The sequence below is a fragment of the Rhodnius prolixus genome, unplaced genomic scaffold (genome assembly GCF_049639745.1).
Source record: "Rhodnius prolixus isolate KJV_2025 unplaced genomic scaffold, Rpr scaffold_5, whole genome shotgun sequence".
Lineage (NCBI taxonomy): Eukaryota > Metazoa > Arthropoda > Insecta > Hemiptera > Reduviidae > Rhodnius > Rhodnius prolixus.
Genome location: NW_027411624.1, coordinates 9,201,410 through 9,221,487, shown reverse-complemented (window position 1 = coordinate 9,221,487; position 20,078 = coordinate 9,201,410). Strand labels below are relative to the sequence as shown.

The following is a 20,078-nucleotide window of genomic DNA, read 5'->3' as shown; positions in this document are numbered from 1 at the left end:
AAGGAAAAAGTGGAAGTAGTTTCCTAATTTCAATAGATTTCTGTTGTTTCTGCATTTGATAGTTAATATTAAGGCCAGTGCTAGATGGTACATGTTGCGTCGATGTATTTTGAAAAGTAAGAAGTAAAAACCAAAGGAAAATGTGGAAATACTATTCTACTTTCTATAGATTCCTGTTGTTTCTGCATTTGATAGTTAATATTAAGGCCAGTGCTAGATGGTACATGTTGCGTCGATGTATTTTGAAAAGTAAGAAGTAAAAACCAAAGGAAAATGTGGAAATACTATTCTACTTTCTATAGATTTCTGTTGTTTCTGCATTTGATAGTTAATATTAAGGGCAATGCTAGATGGTACATGTTGCGTCGATGTATTTTGAAAAGTAAGAAGTAAAAACCAAAGGAAAAAGTGGAAATAGTTTCCTAATTTCAATAGATTCCTGTTGTTTCTGCATTTGATAGTTTATATTAATGCCAAAGTAGATGGTACATTTTGGGTCGATCTATTTTGAAAAGTAAGAAGTAAAAACCAATGGAAAAAGTGGAAATACTCTCCTAATTTCAATAAATTTCTGTTGTTTCTGCATTTGATAGTTAATATTAAGGCCAGTGCTAGATGGTACATGTTGCGTCGATGTATTTTGAAAAGTAAGAAGTAAAAACCAAAGGAAAATGTGGAAATACTATTCTACTTTCTATAGATTTCTGTTGTTTCTGCATTTGATAGTTAATATTAAGGGCAATGCTAGATGGTACATGTTGCGTCGATGTATTTTGAAAAGTTAGGAAGTAAAAACCAAAGGAAAAAGTGGAAGTAGTTTCCTAATTTCAATAGATTTCTGTTGTTTCTGCATTTGATAGTTAATATTAAGGCCAGTGCTAGATGGTACATGTTGCGTCGATCTATTTTGAAAAGTAAGAAGTAAAAACCAATGGAAAAAGTGGAAATACTCTCCTAATTTCAATAAATTTCTGTTGTTTCTGCATTTGATAGTTAATATTAAGGCCAGTGCTAGATGGTACATGTTGCGTCGATGTATTTTGAAAAGTAAGAAGTAAAAACCAAAGGAAAATGTGGAAATACTATTCTACTTTCTATAGATTTCTGTTGTTTCTGCATTTGATAGTTAATATTAAGGGCAATGCTAGATGGTACATGTTGCGTCGATGTATTTTGAAAAGTTAGGAAGTAAAAACCAAAGGAAAAAGTGGAAGTAGTTTCCTAATTTCAATAGATTTCTGCTGTTTGTGCATTTGATAGTTAATATTAAGGCCAGTGCTAGATGGTACATGTTGCGTCGATGTATTTTGAAAAGTAAGAAGTAAAAACCAAAGGAAAATGTGGAAATACTATTCTACTTTCTATAGATTCCTGTTGTTTCTGCATTTGATAGTTAATATTAAGGGCAATGCTAGATGGTACATGTTGCGTCGATGTATTTTGAAAAGTAAGAAGTAAAAACCAAAGGAAAATGTGGAAATACTATTCTACTTTCTATAGATTTCTGTTGTTTCTGCATTTGATAGTTAATATTAAGGGCAATGCTAGATGGTACATGTTGCGTCGATGTATTTTGAAAAGTAAGAAGTAAAAACCAAAGGAAAAAGTGGAAATAGTTTCCTAATTTCAATAGATTCCTGTTGTTTCTGCATTTGATAGTTTATATTAATGCCAAAGTAGATGGTACATTTTGGGTCGATCTATTTTGAAAAGTAAGAAGTAAAAACCAATGGAAAAAGTGGAAATACTCTCCTAATTTCAATAAATTTCTGTTGTTTCTGCATTTGATAGTTAATATTAAGGCCAGTGCTAGATGGTACATGTTGCGTCGATGTATTTTGAAAAGTAAGAAGTAAAAACCAAAGGAAAATGTGGAAATACTATTCTACTTTCTATAGATTTCTGTTGTTTCTGCATTTGATAGTTAATATTAAGGGCAATGCTAGATGGTACATGTTGCGTCGATGTATTTTGAAAAGTTAGGAAGTAAAAACCAAAGGAAAAAGTGGAAGTAGTTTCCTAATTTCAATAGATTTCTGTTGTTTCTGCATTTGATAGTTAATATTAAGGCCAGTGCTAGATGGTACATGTTGCGTCGATCTATTTTGAAAAGTAAGAAGTAAAAACCAATGGAAAAAGTGGAAATACTCTCCTAATTTCAATAAATTTCTGTTGTTTCTGCATTTGATAGTTAATATTAAGGCCAGTGCTAGATGGTACATGTTGCGTCGATGTATTTTGAAAAGTAAGAAGTAAAAACCAAAGGAAAATGTGGAAATACTATTCTACTTTCTATAGATTTCTGTTGTTTCTGCATTTGATAGTTAATATTAAGGGCAATGCTAGATAGTACAGGTTGCGTCGATGTATTTTGAAAAGTTAGGAAGTAAAAACCAAAGGAAAAAGTGGAAGTAGTTTCCTAATTTCAATAGATTTCTGCTGTTTGTGCATTTGATAGTTAATATTAAGGCCAGTGCTAGATGGTACATGTTGCGTCGATCTATTTTGAAAAGTAAGAAGTAAAAACCAATGGAAAAAGTGGAAATACTCTCCTAATTTCAATAAATTTCTGTTGTTTCTGCATTTGATAGTTAATATTAAGGCCAGTGCTAGATGGTACATGTTGCGTCGATGTATTTTGAAAAGTAAGAAGTAAAAACCAAAGGAAAATGTGGAAATACTATTCTACTTTCTATAGATTTCTGTTGTTTCTGCATTTGATAGTTAATATTAAGGGCAATGCTAGATGGTACATGTTGCGTCGATGTATTTTGAAAAGTTAGGAAGTAAAAACCAAAGGAAAAAGTGGAAGTAGTTTCCTAATTTCAATAGATTTCTGTTGTTTCTGCATTTGATAGTTAATATTAAGGCCAGTGCTAGATGGTACATGTTGCGTCGATCTATTTTGAAAAGTAAGAAGTAAAAACCAATGGAAAAAGTGGAAATACTCTCCTAATTTCAATAAATTTCTGTTGTTTCTGCATTTGATAGTTAATATTAAGGCCAGTGCTAGATGGTACATGTTGCGTCGATGTATTTTGAAAAGTAAGAAGTAAAAACCAAAGGAAAATGTGGAAATACTATTCTACTTTCTATAGATTTCTGTTGTTTCTGCATTTGATAGTTAATATTAAGGGCAATGCTAGATAGTACAGGTTGCGTCGATGTATTTTGAAAAGTTAGGAAGTAAAAACCAAAGGAAAAAGTGGAAGTAGTTTCCTAATTTCAATAGATTTCTGCTGTTTGTGCATTTGATAGTTAATATTAAGGCCAGTGCTAGATGGTACATGTTGCGTCGATCTATTTTGAAAAGTAAGAAGTAAAAACCAATGGAAAAAGTGGAAATACTCTCCTAATTTCAATAAATTTCTGTTGTTTCTGCATTTGATAGTTAATATTAAGGCCAGTGCTAGATGGTACATGTTGCGTCGATGTATTTTGAAAAGTAAGAAGTAAAAACCAAAGGAAAATGTGGAAATACTATTCTACTTTCTATAGATTTCTGTTGTTTCTGCATTTGATAGTTAATATTAAGGCCAGTGCTAGATGGTACATGTTGCGTCGATGTATTTTGAAAAGTAAGAAGTAAAAACCAAAGGAAAATGTGGAAATACTATTCTACTTTCTATAGATTTCTGTTGTTTCTGCATTTGATAGTTAATATTAAGGGCAATGCTAGATGGTACATGTTGCGTCGATGTATTTTGAAAAGTAAGAAGTAAAAACCAAAGGAAAATGTGGAAATACTATTCTACTTTCTATAGATTCCTGTTGTTTCTGCATTTGATAGTTAATATTAAGGCCAGTGCTAGATGGTACATGTTGCGTCGATGTATTTTGAAAAGTAAGAAGTAAAAACCAAAGGAAAATGTGGAAATACTATTCTACTTTCTATAGATTCCTGTTGTTTCTGCATTTGATAGTTAATATTAAGGGCAATGCTAGATGGTACATGTTGCGTCGATGTATTTTGAAAAGTAAGAAGTAAAAACCAAAGGAAAATGTGGAAATACTATTCTACTTTCTATAGATTTCTGTTGTTTCTGCATTTGATAGTTAATATTAAGGGCAATGCTAGATGGTACATGTTGCGTCGATGTATTTTGAAAAGTTAGGAAGTAAAAACCAAAGGAAAATGTGGAAATACTATTCTACTTTCTATAGATTTCTGTTGTTTCTGCATTTGATAGTTAATATTAAGGGCAATGCTAGATGGTACATGTTGCGTCGATGTATTTTGAAAAGTAAGAAGTAAAAACCAAAGGAAAATGTGGAAATACTATTCTACTTTCTATAGATTCCTGTTGTTTTTGCATTTGACAGTTAATATTAAGGGCAATGCTAGATGGTACATGTTGCGTCGATGTATTTTGAAAAGTAAGAAGTAAAAACCAAAGGAAAATGTGGAAATACTATTCTACTTTCTATAGATTTCTGTTGTTTCTGCATTTGATAGTTAATATTAAGGGCAATGCTAGATGGTACATGTTGCGTCGATGTATTTTGAAAAGTAAGAAGTAAAAACCAAAGGAAAATGTGGAAATACTATTCTACTTTCTATAGATTCCTGTTGTTTTTGCATTTGACAGTTAATATTAAGGGCAATGCTAGATGGTACAGGTTGAAATGAATAGGTATTTTTAATCATAGTTTAAGAGTTTATTTAGTTGGGACAAACCCCTCTCCTAAATATATACCATCGAGACCTTAAATTGACGTATTTACATAAAATTCAAATTTAATGACTATTCATTCATTAAAAGTAGTTCATAGATCGATAATTTGAACGATCTCAGTACTTCTTATTAGTGGGTGAACGAGCATGTTAGTACTTTTATGTCACGTAGGGAATCGTTGACCACGCTAACTCATCAAATGTTATCCATATCGGGTTAAGATGTAGAATTAGTAGTTAGTAGTAGTAACAAATTTGGAAAGAAGTCCTACATTGCCGGGGCTAACTCCTTTCCTATTCGATGTTCAGTGACGAGACCAGCAAAATTCTGGTCTACTTAAAATTCTGACACTTCATTGATGAAAATCGGTTCACGCGTTTAGGCGCTACGCAGTTTACAAAAAAGGTAACAACAACAACAAGAAGAAGAACAACAACAATTTCTGAAAATGCCGTTTTTGCTCATTTTCGGCAACTTTTTTCTCGAAACCTGTTAGATCTGGGTTGCTGCAAAAATATTACACGTATAAAGAAGGATTTGCCCTATATTTTAAAGAAAATTTGAGTATATTATTTTTAAAAGAAAAAGATATAAAAAATGGTCAAAGGTGTTTTTCAACGTTACTCTTTTTCGTGCACTTTTTGACGATCATCCCTTATACAACTGTCCTACGGGACAGTTTTAATCTTCCTAACAATATTTTCAAAAACATTTAGTAATGTTATGCCCCCGGGATATCTTTAAAATTGCTCTTTTATCAGATTTTTTTTAAAAAAAATTAATAGTGCGCATTAAATTCTGACTTGATATGATACTGAGAAATTGATATGTCCAATAATGAAAGGTTAACGGTTCTATTTTTTCGTGAGTTTAAGGATGACGAACGTAAATTTGTTACTACAGTTAAATGTGGTGCGTTCTAAGAGATTGGTTTACAGAAGCTCGTCAAGTCAAGTAAAGCTCCGTCATAGATTAATCTAATGCCCCTAATGCGAGATATCTACGCGAAGCTGCACTTTCTCTATCTGTGCTGCAGACATAAATATAAGTCTGAAAGGAAATAAAGAATTGTTATTCATTTAAAGGCAGCTTTAACTTAGCAAACTTAACTGACTTCAGGTACTAGCTAACAGCAGAAAAGCTCGTTTGTCAAATCGTTAAGTTCTGTTAAGCTAGCTGACGATGAAACTATGACCTTCTCAATTACTACCTCTTTTTTAAGTCTGATAACCACAGAGTAAAAAATTACTCATGTCTTTAATGAATTAAGAAACGAGTTAAATCAAGAAACCAACAGTTACATTCGTTGAGTGCACGTGCCATTTCTCTTTATTTTCTCTCTCCATCCTTGGTCATCCAGATCTTAGTTCTATTAACTATAGTTCAATTAAAAATGAGTGTTTAGTATTTCCATTCTTAAGTTTATACTATTCTATTCCATCCATTTCCTTATCTAACTATGTAGAGATAGAAGGGGATGGATAAAAAGTGAGTATAAAATCAATGATTTTTAAAAATAAATTCAAATTTAATTTCTGAGACTAATTTAACCGAGATTTTGGCAATATTTTCTTCCAATAAAAGAAAGGTAGAATGCATAATATATATCACAAGATTACTTCTTTTTATTTTAGTAAAAAAATACAATTTACAATTATTTATTATAATAATAATAATTATTTATTTGCCATTAAGGCACAAACTGAGTGCTATTTATAAACAATTTACATGTGAGATAAAAATAGGACGTAATAATCTCTGTACATGCTACTTAAATTACAGATAGAAAAACAAAAACTATATAACATTCAAAAGACAAAGAAAACTAAGGCAAAACTTTAACAACTCATATTATTTATTTTATAAAAAAAAGACCTTAACTTTAATACACTAAAATTATAAACAATGAGTAACTTTATTTTTTCGTTAATGAAAAGTACATTTAAAACATTTCTTTCTATATTTGAGGGCTGATTACTATTAAAAATGATTCCTAATTGAATTGCATTGAAATGGCAAACAACAACAGATGATAAACAAAAATCTTCTTCAAAATGCATTTTGCAGATTGTGCAAAGCAATTTACAATTTATAATAGGAATGCAACCTACAGTAATCTTATCAATTTACAACAAAATTCGGGTTATTCCGAATTCAATTCTAATCATGTAATCAGAAGTATTTCGAGACCATTGTCAATTGGTAACCATCTCTTATAAAAGTTAAGATGCGCTCTCTACAATAAATCGACGTATCTTAGACTCGCAGACTTGTGCCCAAATTACAATTATCTTTGCTACAAAAATCTGCAAACTATTCCAAGGTAGAAGATCTGCTATGGGAAAAGTACGGACTTGGATTGTCAGTTGAACAAGAAATGATTATGTAATCCAAAGTTTACAGTTTAAAATAAATGAATGAAAAAAAAAAACGAAATTAAAAAGGTTTTAGCGAATGGACGCTCACGATTCAGAACAATAATGTAACACTAAAATATTAAATAAATAAATCATAGATTTGATATCTACTATAGCAGAAGGTCGTTAAGTTCATAGAGTCTTGATATTTCACGTTCAATCATTTCATATTACGAACAAAAAAATAAATGTTTTATATTTTTATGAATGTGTTTGAATAGTGTTAATTAGATTTAAGAATCATTTACCATAATAGTGATAGATGTAAACAATTTTAGAAAGGATTTACGTTAAAATAAATGAATTTAACGATGTCACACACGAGTAAATCCAGACAGATTATGTTGTCTTCTAAGGTACTATTTGTTTATGTGTTCAGTGGTGTGAACGTACTCTTTGTTTTATGTTCAACGCTACAAACATCAGCAGTTTGTTTTTATTAGTTTACAAACAAACCTAGTAGGGTCGATGGTCTCCAGTTAGTTTACATTTCTATTTTTTAGCTACTAAGTAAAACTTGAATTTACTCTCTTTAAAGACAGTAAAAGAAGCCGATCCTTATACCAGTACCGTTTGGTCAGGGTAAGAAAATTTAGAGGAGGCGATAAAAAGCGCAGAAAGTAAGCTTGGGCCAGAGCGCTTTCTATCCTCAGATTAAGGCCTTCTATCAGCAGAAGCCTAACCTAAGAAGACGTTTTGCTTAGACAAATAGGCTTACCCCGCTTACTTCATATTACCAGCAAGCTGACATGTTGTTCTAAATTTTAACATTGAAAACCTGGGTATTTCCGTATGGTATTGATCCGGTTAAGTATAGAACACAATAATTTTCATTAATAAGTTATTTTTTAGAATTTATTAGATGTCACAGACCCTTATGCTGGCCATTTTCGTCTACAAAATATATGTTCAAGTAGCACTGTAGATTGACTGTAATATCTAGTTATTTATAATAATGAAACTACTAATTACAGGTTAAAAAGAAAAACGTTACAAAAAATAAAAAAAAGTATGAGGCTAAAAAATTCAAAAACTTTTTTAAAAAATGCTTACACCAACATACATCAATGATTTTGTTTATTTTATTTATTTATTTGTATTTTTAAATAAAAATCGTCGGTTTAAGTTCATTCTTCGATTAAAGCAATTGTTATTTTATGAAGTAGTCAAACGTTTATAATAATACATAATAATTATCTGGCTTTATCGCAAATAGTAATATAGTTTTCTTCAAGTACACTCTCAATGTAGCTGTTCTTCTCACAATGTTGTATATATGTAATATAAAGTAAATAAGATATGCATATTTTTAGGGCAGCTAATTATTCCAGTATTTTCCTATAAGTAAAATTAGGGGGACTAAATTAAATTACAATTGAGAAATGAATAATTGTTGTTGAATAATCTACTTGTTATTAACTGTGTGTTATTTGTGCTCACGAATATTTCGGTAAGACGAATTCTAGACAGTAGCCTACTCTAACTTTGTCTTTTTCTACTTTAACATGCATGTACATATTTATGTGATTTATCATAATTATAACAAAAAAATATTATAAATGAAGTGGCCAGCATAAGGGTCTGTGACATCTAATAAATTCTAAAAAATAACTTATTAATGAAAATTAATGCAGTAGAATTACTTAACTATTAATGAAGTATTAATGAAATGTTGGGTACTCGCTGATTTGTGTACCTTTTGGCGTTTAATCAACCCTTATACTTAACATTTTAAACTGTAAGTTTTTGTTAAGGAGATTTTTGTACCTTTTGGATAGATTTTCCTTTTTGTTTATTTTACAAAGTTACATATCTTCTTTACAGATTTATTTAAAATTTGGAATAAACAATTCTATCATTATAATCTAATAAGGTGTTAAGTCGGAACCGTAACTACCAATGGAGAGATCTTTTTAAAGAATGATTATAGTTGCGTTCCCCCAAACCATCCTCAATAACAATTTTTTTGTAAAAGCGTTTTGAATAACATAGGAAGGTATTTGTACGTAAATAGCAAAATTAAACTGCGATTTCAGTACTTCCTTTTAAGAGGAGTAAGAAAAATAAACTGCGATTGCAGTACTTCTAGGCAAAGAGGCAAAGATGTTTTAATCGAACAACAATTTAATGATTTAAATCGGTTCACTCATTGATAATTTTAACGATTGCAGTACTTCCTCTTAGTAGGTGCAAGAGCATCAGCAACGTAGAGGAGCTTTAACCACTTATTCGAGCTGAATTTTATCAAAATCGGACTAAGCGTTATAGAAATATTGGTAATAATAGTTTTAGAAAGGGCCTTATTTGGGTGGGGCAAACTCCCCTCCTTATGAGGCACGGCGTCGAGACTTTTAAAGTGCAAATCTGTACAAAATTTCGATTCGAATGACCCTTCATTCATGCAAATCGGTTCACGTGTCGATAATTTGCAACGATTGCTATACTTCCCCTTAACAATGTAAGAGCAGATCGTCGCTTTAATGTTACGTAGGGGAGCCCTAACCCTATCATCCTACCAAATTTTATCATAATCGGGCCAAGATTTACAGAGTAATTAGTAATAATAATTTTGGAGGGGGCCTTACATAAAGGGGGCTAACTCCTCTCCCATTCAATGTACAGGATCGAGACCCCCAAAAGGCACATCTACATAAAATTCCGAATCGAATGACACCTCATTCATGAAAATCGGTTCACGCGTTTAGGCGCTACGTTGTTTACAAAAAAGGTAACAAGAAGAAGAAGAAGAAGAAGAAGAAGAAGAAGAACAACAAGAACAAGAACATTTTTTGAAAAAGCCGTTTTTGCTCATTTTTGGCAACTTTTTTCTCGAAACCTATTAGATCTGGGTTGTTGCAAAAAAATTACAGTTATAAAGGAGGGTTTGCCCTATAATTTAAAGAAAATTTGGGAATTTTATCTTTTATAGAAAAAGAGAAAAAATTTGTCAAAGTTGGGTGTTTTTCAACGTTACGCTTTTTCGTGCAGTTTTTGATGATCAACCCTTATACAACTGTCCTACCGGACAGTTTTAATATCAATGCAATGTCATTGCGGCGAAATGGATAATTTGACGCCAACCCTCTTCTACGAGGAAAAGGATTTTTCAATACGGATACTTACAAACCCTATAAAAATAAGAGTAGATCTGCCGACTAACAAACAAAGCAATGGGGACTGAGAAATCTTTTAACCTTCAAATAATCACATGGGAGCTTCTAACCTCAAAGTAGTTTTCAATAAAAAACAAAAATCTTTTTTTTATAAACAAATTAATAATTGAATGGCTAATCCATTGCTATAGAAATATCCTGAATATTTTCGCGATAAACTAAAGTCATGAAATGTATTAATCGAGATTCTTGTAAGCCATAAAATTAACAAAACAAAATACAGTTCGAAGTTCATTCCGTTCCTGCTCTGTTGATTTTTAATTATTTATATCTTCATGGGACACAGTGCTCTCGACAATTCGGTCCCCAAATCAGTTCTAAATAAGTTCACTTCTTAAAGTTTAGTTTTTCAGTCTTCAATGACACGCCAATACACCCAGTCCGACCAAAGTACTTCTCAGATATCTTCTAGATGTAATTGCCCCGGCACAGATCCACAGACTTAGCTGGTCACTCCAGAGCTTAGCTCTGTTAGCTTCTTCCTTTACTGGACAAAATATACTATATACTCGTAGTTATAAATAGAATTAGTTTACACAGTAATCACTGAGAATCTTGGGTAAGAGACGTTCACTCAAATTAAGAAAAACAATCTATAACAAATGAATGTAATTTTAAGTAGATGAGTATTTTTTATAGCCTATTCCTTTTGTTTAGGCAATAAATATTTTCAAAAATTACTAACATAACCATTTTTTTTGCAGGGCCCCGCTTTCCCGAGATTGTCGCTGCAGGCGTCTTCACACTTCCACCTTTTCTTTGAGTGTCCAAAGAGTTGAACCTGCTGACACCAAGGTAAATTTAATTAAAAACTGCTCTAATAAGAAATAATAAGTTCCCTTTAATTAAAATTGGAAAAATTACTTCAGGTAATGACGCTCTTACTTTTAACAAGCAATGAATGCTCCTTTATCTGTTTCCTTCTTTCCAGAACAAGAAATAATTGGAACTTATATCTATTCTACTGTTGTCATAATGTCTGTTAAATCAGCTCTCTTCAAATCCTAAACAAAAAGTATAATAGTATTGAATGAAAAATAACTTTTACAGGAAGTTGTAAAGTTGCACTTATGGTTACGTATCTAGGGCACACAAGGACTGACACGCATTACAATGCATCTGTACAAAATCACAATAGATCCTAATGTTGGTCCAATTCAAGTGTGACAACACAACGGGAGGGTTAAAATGTGCACAGTTGAGAGATGCAGTTGATTGCATTGAGGGGGGAAGTGCCAACCCCTTCAAAATGGAGGGCGTGCAGTTTATATATATGTAAAGATATCAGTGATACGAAACTAATGTGGTTAATCCTTCATTTATGACAAGCATTAATGCAGGTGATATGTGCCAGTGTTCTATTATAATAGGTTAGGCAATAAGCAGTAAACACTAACTATAACCTCTCTCCAGCTGAATCCTGGCCAACTTACTCACTAAGAAGCAGATGTCCTCTGGGTTGCTTCATTTTTTTTTTGTAGCCCTAACTTGAATTTATTCCCAATGAGTTCATTTAAATTTTTTTTTTATGCCATAAAACAAAATATACCTCTGTACAGACAGCGATTTTTTTTAACCAGTTTCAGATCATCAATATATTCTTCCCTGCGCCTCTTAACTAACTATTAAATTCACAGGTTTAGACCTTAAAACAGTGAGATTCTCAATACCGCTCCTTATTTGGAGAAGAAACCTAAATCTGCGCATCTCGCAAATAAAGTATTAAATGAAATTTAAATTTAAGAGGATTGAACAAATTAACAATGAATTACTGCAGTGGAATTGATCTAATTAATTTAAATAATTACTACTTCGTTGTCCATTATTTTCCAGTCTAAAACAGAATCCACGATAAACTTAACTAAAAAATAAACAGGAAAAATGGACAAAATTACTAAAAATTTCTCTTTAATGATACTAAATACTATTGGGATACTTGACATTGGCTTTCGCCATACAGCCAGCATCGTCTAGGTGCTTATAACTAGAATATCACTCACGCTCCATTCTTACCTATAAATACATTCGCTTCACACATTCATCCCTCTACTATATACAACTATTTACATACAAACTTACAACTAATGGATGGATCAGTACTCTATATTCCTGCCATCCTTATAGCTTAATCGAAATTAAAATCACCGTAATCCTTCTCTAATCATTTTCTTTCATTCATTCTAATCGGCTATAACTTTGAAATACATTGATATTTCTTTGCTAGCTCTGCTAAAGATTTAAGCACATATATGTTGGTGGAGAATATTATGTCTTCGTAGCGAAATGGTGCATCTAAATACCTGTATATGTCGTCAAACATTCGTTTTCTTTCTACCTCTGCAACGTGGACAGTTGCTCGTTTAATTACTAAAATTTTACATAAGATTGAATAATGTTAACGCTCTTCCTGTATTACAACCGGTGGTTAGAAATTTGCAGAATTACTTGTACTTATTTCTCAATTTCTCGCTGTTTTGCAAACATAATAGCAATTTTTAAGGGGGTGGGGGGAAATCGAAATATTCAAAGTCGTTGCACATATGTAGATTATTATAAATGGAAAATTAAAAAAGTCAAATATCTACACATCAACGAAAAATCAATGCTGATGGATTAAAATAGAAACTGGCCAGTAGTATAATAAACAAAAAACAGTCGTGCTTCAACGGAAACAATAAACTATTCAAGACTAAGTGCGCAATTATTGCATTATACAATATGCTGGGTAAAAAATTCATCAAAATGGTGAACAGCAAGATTGAAATTAGCTGTAATCTGCAGCAAAAAAAAAAACGATAAATTTTATTCACTGCTGGCATTAATTATTACAAACATGTTGATTAGTTTGCCTTTATTGTTTCAATTAAAGCCTTTTAATGGATGACAACATATTTAATTTGTACATTGACTTATTGATTGATCAATGAAAAGAGAGAATTTGGTTCAATTGTCCGTTTGAAGTGCAATAATAATTCAACAAGGGGGATAGATTGGTCTTCTGATTGGCTTCCAGTAAAGTGGGTCAATACAATAGAGGGGGTACATTGACATAGTATTTCCAGACTTTTCCCCTCTGTCTGGATTTCAACTTTATGGATATAATACATTTCAGTTAGGGGAGAAAATTACTTTTATGATTTTTTATTATTTTTGACAGAATCAAATATAATTGGACCAAGGAATTTTATTTCCTAACCAGCTGTTAAATCGCAGCTGATTACTACTTTTATCAAAAAGAATATACCTATGGCTGGAAACATAGTGGAGAGGCGAGCAAAGCGGTGATGATAGTTGCTTCAGATCAAAGAGAGCGACGAGCAGCGAGCAAAGAGTCGCATGCACATAGTGACGAGTTTAGACGCGTTTGTTCTTTCGACGAAACAAGATGGAGGAACTATTTCTATGTGAAAATTCTTCCTTGAAAATTTGGTATTTACAGCAGCTTAGTAGTAGGAGCTGCAGTGTACATGATATAAATAAGTCTAGAAATGAACTTGGTGAATTTCATCACTTGTACCAACAATTTCGAGAGCAAGTTTCGTGCGTATTTTCGAATGTTTATTATCAACATTGTGTAAAAATACCCTTCCACTAGATAGAATGGAGACCTACCCATTAATAATAATTTAATTTTGCCTAGTATTTAGATGAAAGTTAGCATTAAGGAATTGAGAACCAAATTGAATGTAGCAAAAATTACCCGAATTTTCCATTAACTACTGTTGTAGCTTCGCAAATATTATGCATAGATAAACACGTTTGCTACTTAATTGTTGTATTCAATTGTTTGGCAACATCATCCCATTCCTTATCCAACACAAATCTGTTGTGATGGAGAGGATCCTTTTGGTCCTACAGAGGTTTCTTTAAAAAAACTACACCAATAAATGTTTCAATATCCATTTTAAACTTTAAAAATTGCGCGCAATAAGAGCGGAGAAATCAAACATGTCATAACGCTTTGCTCTACTCTTTATAGATAGCGTTGCTCTATCTTCGCTTTGCTCTCCACTATGCGCGGTCCCATATGTTAACTTGGTTTGTTTTCGCCACTTTGCTCTTCGCTATCATCGCCGCTCTACTATGTTTCCAGCCTAAGGGAATATAAAACAAGCCAATAGAAAGTTTATGTTCTGCAAATTCTTAAATCTCTCATTTTTGGATAACATCTTCTAATCAGCTTCCTGGATAAAAATAACTAAACAATTAGATAAATTAAAACAATTAGCTTTATAGAGCAAAGAGAGAAATCTGCGAAATGGAAGTATAAAACTAAGTTTAGGGACTTGAAGCTAAATGATTAAGAAGTTAGATCGAGATAATTAAAAAGAATAAGGGATTTAGGATATTAGGAATCAGTGATGAAAAGTAAAGGGTACTCAAAGGCGGAAATAAGGAGAAGAAGGGCAAAGATCAAGAAAAGTGTTGCTCCTAGCTTGATGATTCTCCCTAAGAAGAATAAACACACACGAACAATATGCACACAAAACAAAATACCGTGTCAGGTAAGTTATAAACTTCGTGTTCGTATGTCTCTGGATATCTAGTTTCCATCAGTGGGTGGCTTCACAATATCTTTGGAGTGAGCTCGGTGGGTTATCAGCAATCTAATGGGTTGACGGAAGGGTAACTTGTTTTGTGTTTCGTCACGACCATCTTTCAAACTACTAGTTGGATGCTGCTCTAAATGAAATTGATTTGCATGGTATAAATAAATGAATACGTCTGATATCAATTTTCAAAGAAAAACAACAAGATGTAGTGATAAAGAATTCAAACTTTTAAGTTTTTTTTTGAGGAATTGCGATTAAAAAGAACAATTTGAACGATTTTTGTTTTTCGTTTAAAATATTATTTTTGTTTAAGGGAGTAATTTTTAAAGTTTTTTCATATTTCTTACTTTAATCTCATTATTAAGAAATCATCTTACAATCAGGGCAACAGAATAGGCTTACACCCTAAATTTCCCACCCTCCGAGACACGTGCCTCCCTCTAACGGCCCTCAATGTATACCCAAGGCTCATTTACATAATAATTCATTACGTCATATTTTTTTTAAATGAGAATTTAAAAAACTAGAACCATTGTAAACTTGATAAATAAATTTACACACTGCAAGTTATAAAGAGACAGGAAATACGTCTTGCTTTATATAAATAAGCCTGACAGTTTTGATGCAGTTCGATGATCACGGCAAAATGAACAAGAGGAAAATATGAGGGTACATCAAACTAGCTAAAGATGGGGGATCAGCAATCTGTGAAGTTCACATATGCGATTATTTGCACCATATGGTCCACGCATACAACCCTATGGGTGTTTAACATAATTATAATATATTTAATAATTAGAATTAATATTCGACGAGATCTTTTCTGTTGTTATAAAATGTTAATCCAATTAAGGAACAATTTTATTTTCAGATGATTTACGTATTTGACTTTACCAGTAAACTTTCAGCTTTTTATTTTCTTTTACTTCCGTAAGAGAAATTTCTGAGAAAGAAAGAATACCAATCTAGCTTCTTAAGACATTTCATGTTTAAGATACGAGTATTCCGTTAATACACATAGACTTGCAAGAATTTTTCATTCTTTTTGGACATCCGAGGGTCGTTGTTGCATTCAACTATAAAAAACGCAATATTCCACATTTCTACGAATAAGAAAAGAGATAAAAGAATAATGAAAATGGAACTTTTATTTTCACATTTGTAAGTGATGAAACCATTGCAGTAATAACGAAGCTTCAAGCGAAATCGCCAAGTTTTTTTTCTTTGAATATTACAATAAATCGGAAAAAAATACCGATTGGGACTTATTCATACTTACTTCCTCATCCCCATATCTTACCTAAAAGACCGATATTTCAGAGTCAACTGTGGAGCAGCAGACTCTGATATCCGCCTAGCTCGAGCTGGTGTTCCTCAGGGCAATGTCCTAGGTCCTCTTCTTTACTCCTTATACACAGCAGACATACCTCAACATCCAAATACCATTCTTTCTACCCTTGCTGACGATACTGCAATCTTATCTCCTCATTCCGATCCTCTTATCGCTACACGAACTCTACAAACACACACCAACCACTTACAGGACTGGCTTTTCAAGTGGAGAATCAAAACCAACGTTACGAAGTCAAAGTTTATAGTATTTACTCTCAGTCGGAAAATCCTACCTCCCATCATCTTGAACCAAACTCCTATACCATCTGTGGACAAAGTACGCTACCTTGGACTACACCTAGACAAACGGTTGACATGGAATCCCCATACTAGACTGAAAAGACAAGAAACTAACCAACGCTACAAACTTCTCGCCAGACTACTTGACAAACGTTCGAAACTTAACCTACATAACAAAAGACTCTTATATCTACTGTTACTGCAACCTATATGGTCATACGGCATCGAAGTTTGGGGATCGACTAAGCGTTCCAACTCACTACGCCTCCAGGCATTACAGTCCAAAATAGTTCGAAAACTTCTTAACGCTCCGTTCTATGTATCTAACCTCACTATCCATAATGACCTCAAAATTCCTTTCATTACAGATCTTGCTAAACTCGTTTCTTCAAATTTCATTCCTCTACAGCAACTCATCCTAACCCTCTCATAGAACACCTATCTTCCTCCACATTACCAGGTAATCCTCTAAGGAGATTGAAGAGAAGATGGCCTCGTGATCTTCTCTTATCGTGAGAGCAAAGCACGTTACTGGAGTGGCACCACTGGGTGCCTTCTCCACTCATGATCTCTTCTATTTCTTTTTTCTTATACCATATTTGCTTGTTGCAACAACTGTTGCAGTGGTAAATTGCAATAAAAGATTTAAAAAAAAAAGAATATTGCAATAAATCGAAAAAAAATACCAATTAGGACTGTTATTCATAAACTGAATCGTGAATAAATCAACTCGGCCATTTCATTTCTGAATTGTGCTAAGCAAGTACCTGCTTTTCAAAAAATCAACTTTAAAAAACTACTTTTGTAAACTTATAAGTACTTAGGGTATATATTTGCTTTCATTCTAACAGCATTCGGTAGAAAAATAAACTGTACTTACAATTTAAGTTCCCAAGTGTCTTATAATTAACAGCTATTCATTATAAATTTGCTCCTAATTAAACGAATGCATTTGCTGTTAATGTTGAATAACTAATATTTATTTATATGTAACAGCCACTATATTTAAATTATCCAATTTTAGAATTTGTATAAATGTAGGATATTTGATTACGTCACTGGAATTAATTGGACCCAAAAGCTAATGGCGTCATTTCGACTTGTTTGCCTGCAACAAAAATTGGAACAAAATTAATTAATTAATTTAACAAAATATTATTAAAATAAAAAGAGACAATATATTTATAGAAAAAGACTATTATTGGAATACTTTTAATTTGTTCCTTTGAAAATATTACCAAAAAAATTCTTGCAAATTTGATGGATTTTGATAGAATCAAAATTAAAGTTTATAACTTCAAGAAAAAATTAAAAATTAACTAAAATTAATAAGTTTATTAATTTGCCAAAAATAAATAAAAACTAAACTACTCTCAATTTAGATCTCTTTGCTCAGCTCAGTCTGTGTGCCGTGGCCGTGATCTCTACAATTTGCTGATATGTAATGGTAATTTATTTAATTAATAATAAAGTCAAATTTAAGATATGAATGATGATTTATGTACAATCTATTACTTATTTTAATGGGAACCAAAAATATGTAAATATTTTTATATTTTATGAAAGATTACTTTGTGAAAATGTAAAATAAAAATTTGGGTCATTTGGATTCCAACTTTCAAGATGGCGATTAAAATTAAGTTCTCAAGACAAAGTTTAATCACTTTTTTTAGTGGCTTTAACTTATAGAATCCAACTTAAAAATGGTAAAACTTTGTTTTATTATCATTTTTTTAAATGAATTGATAAAGATTGATTCCATTGATGCAAGGAATCTGTAATTCTTAATCATTCAATCTTGTTCAGAATCTTACCATACGTTAAGATTAAGTAAATCACTTAAACAGCTAGAATAACGTAAATGTAACGTAATCCAACTTAAAAGTGGTAATACATTGTTTTATAACCATTGTTTTAAATAAATTTGAAAAGATTTAAGGAATTTATGCGAGTTATAATTCTGAACAATAGATAGTACTGTTTAGAATCTTACAAAATGTTACGAAATCTGTAATCTGTAACATTTATTCAGCTTAAATAACTTTTCAGCGACTTTTTTTTAGTCTTAAAAAGAATATTTTACTTTATACATTCATATATAGGTAAAATTGCTTATTCTAAAGTAAATCAAAAAACACGTTCCAATTTCTTTTTTGATATCTGAACCAAACCAATTTCCGAAACACTTTTGAAATCTATCTAGTCAAAAAATGATTTTACTTAATCTTAAGCATTAACTTTATAAATTCAATTGTTGCAATTAAATAACTTAACACCTACCTGCATGATAAAATAACTGAAGGTATCCTCACAGATTTGAATGCTGACTTTTATTTCAAATTTTAGCATTTTTTTTTTAAAGTAATCAAATTAAAAATTCCCATTTTTTTTTGTTTTATTACAGGTGGGTGAATTTGTGCTGTGTTATAGTGCAGTGTCAAGTGTTTTGGAAGGCTGATCTGAAATCCTGGAAGAAGCAATCAACTTTGAAATAAAGGTAGGAGTGCATGTACTGTGTAAATCACTTGTAACTCAATAACCTTTTGCTTTTGTACTTTTTCATTAATATTATCATCACTTAGATTAATAATCAATTCTTTATAATAATTATGTTCAAAATTTAGGTTACAATCTTAAAACACAGAACGAATACAATACCGAGTAAAATATTATACCTCTTTCTTTTTCCACAAAGCTAAAGTTTGCATCTTAAATTCCTCCACTTCCACATTCACATTTTGAACTCTTTACCTTCTATTTTCTGGTTTCATTACTTTAAAATCAATTCTAAAAACAAACTATAACCTAAAATCCCTTTGAGCACTAACCTCACAATTCAAGCACTAATAGTATTAGATCCCCACCACAATACCTCCTGATGTTAGCGGTAATTGAATTAGAAAAGAAAAACAAACCACTATTTATAATAAGAATTGTTTCTTTGGGTTACTGTTTACTTATTTTTTTATGGCATCGTTGAATTTAAATCTAACGTTTATTCTGGATTTGTAAATTTAAAGTTGTTGAATTTTCATAACTATTTCAAATTTAAGAAATATTTCTGTTAAAGATTCAAACTTTGTTAATTTCTTTTTGCTTTTTGATAGATATTTACAATATTCTACATCTGAATTGAATAGTGTCACGATTTTTTGCTAATGTATTACCAAATTTAAATTTGACTTTCTTAATTCATTACAGAAGAGATGTTATTTACTGTAAATTACTATTTCTGTTTGTATTCCCTTATGCAGTTGCTAACATATGTAAATCTGGTGTGAAATGCTTTACTTGGAAATCCGAGGGCTGTTGAATATCTTGAAATTAGTGGTTCTTGAGAACAGAAATGAGGAGATATGCAGTAACTATTTGTACACTGGCTAGCAAGAACTGAATAAAACCAGACTAATAATAATTGGACAAAGTTATTCAGAAAAATGCATCAGTTCTTGTGTAGTTCTTTAGATACTCATTAGATCGCTTCTGTATTCATTCTTTGCATGAGCCTGTGCCAACTTACTTACAGGCCTGCTTCTTATGATGTTTCCCTTTAATGCTGCTAATTTTTTTTCACAAAATAACTAAATAATCTTTTCACAATGTTTTATTTGAACTTGCCCTTTATGT

At 31.7% G+C, this 20,078-nt stretch overlaps 1 long non-coding RNA gene across 1 annotated transcript; it reads right to left on the bottom strand.

Moving 5' to 3' along the window:
- Positions 1-6,285: 6,285 nt before the first annotated feature.
- Positions 6,286-19,348, bottom strand: LOC141458778 (uncharacterized). Its single transcript, XR_012461174.1, has 6 exons — positions 19,127-19,348; positions 18,732-18,918; positions 17,332-17,559; positions 11,152-11,270; positions 10,952-11,047; positions 6,286-10,859 (listed from the first exon to the last, which is right to left on the bottom strand). It is a non-coding gene; the product is annotated as an uncharacterized lncRNA (long non-coding RNA).
- Positions 19,349-20,078: the final 730 nt, after the last annotated feature.